This window comes from Mustela nivalis (genome assembly GCF_964662115.1).
Source record: "Mustela nivalis genome assembly, chromosome: 9".
In the NCBI taxonomy this organism is placed as follows: Eukaryota; Metazoa; Chordata; class Mammalia; order Carnivora; family Mustelidae; genus Mustela; species Mustela nivalis.
Window position 1 is genome coordinate 106545395 of NC_139028.1, and position 1674 is coordinate 106547068.

The following is a 1674-nucleotide window of genomic DNA, read 5'->3' on the forward strand; positions in this document are numbered from 1 at the left end:
CAGCTGCTTCCAACTTTTGACAATTATGAATAAAGCAGCTATAAACATCAGTGTGCAAGTTTGTGCACCGATTTAAGTTCTCAGCTCCTTTGCTTAAATACCAATGAACACAATTGCTGGGTCATGTGGTAAGACTATGCTTAGTTTTGTAAGCAGCTGCCAAACTTTCTTGGCTGAACATTTTAACATGATCGTTCAAATACTACCCCTTCTATATTTTCCTCCCATTCAGCCAGGACTTTAACTGCACCAATTACCCCTGAATGGAGTGACACAAACCTTATTCCACATGGTTACTAAGAATCTAATTGCTTTGTCCTTGTTAATGTATATGTTTTGCAGTTGCCCAATGACAATGGCATTATCACTGAGCAAGAAAGTTCTAAAGATATTCTGAATTTCTGTGTTCCAGCCCATTTGTGCATTGGCACTCCTAATTTTTATGTTAATTAGAACTGACCACCTTAGCCACCACACTAATTCATTCTTTGCCTGTTGATCTGTAAGTGTGAAGTTGTCACAGATTCCATTTTGTTAAAACACTAATTAAGACGCTGGTAGAAATATTTGCCTCCTGGAACTCCAAACCTATAGCTCAGAATAGCCTAATATTGTAGGAAGAGGAGACACAAATTCAGAAATTAGGTCACAGGATGGAATTATGAGAAGAATCCTATTATCATCCTTCAGAACAACCTTGTAAGTTGGAATGTAATAAGGCACAAGTCCGCTTATGACTAATTCCTCCATAACATGGCAGCCTTTCTTTGCACTCGGCCCAAATTTTATTTAGAACTTCTTCAGTGGGACCTCTAACCCATGAAACCATAACATACATTGGCAGGAGTCTGTGGAGCAGAGACAAATAATACAAAAACCTGGATCACTTGTTCATATAATTATTGGTGCCATTTCAACACAATTTAACTAGGTTATAAATGAATTACTTCCATCTTCAATGGACTGCTATTGTGCCAGCCCCAAATTGTGAGTTGGTGAACCTATAACATATTATTGGTAACTGATGCTGAGTTTTCACTTGGTGTCTTTTCATCCAGGATCATTTAGTTTCTACTAGGGCACAGTAGAACATGGAAAGCTATTTTATTTCTTCTTCAGAAGGTCTAGGTTTGCTCCAAGGTCCTTGTGGTGATGTGGATTTGAGCTTCCAAGGACCCAAGCACCATTGTTTCTAATACAGATATCTCCAAAATCATTGGATCACTTGTAGAATCTACTCTTTCCCTGGAACTGAATCAAATCAGGTCATCTGCTGTAATACCCAGCAAATGGCTCAGAGCTATAATCTCAAACATGGCATATGCTGCCTGGTAAGTCCAAACAGTCCCCCAAAGTGCTGTACGCATTTCTGAATTGCTGAGAGTTTGTGGCACAGCAATGTGTCTTTTACTTTGGAGGGGATGGAAGTGCAAAGAGTACTCCTTAAAACTCAGCTTAAAGAAAACGTACTGAGGAAACTACTGTACTCTGAATATTTGTGTATTAAATATTCCCCCTAATTTTTGACTCCTATATGTTACTAAGGCATCAAAGGATCTTGCCATTCACAGTGCACCAGGTATAATTAGCAAGATTCTATGAATATAGTAACCTTACATTATGTTTTATTAAATGTCAAGATGATAAAATCCCCAATGGACAATGTTTTTAATC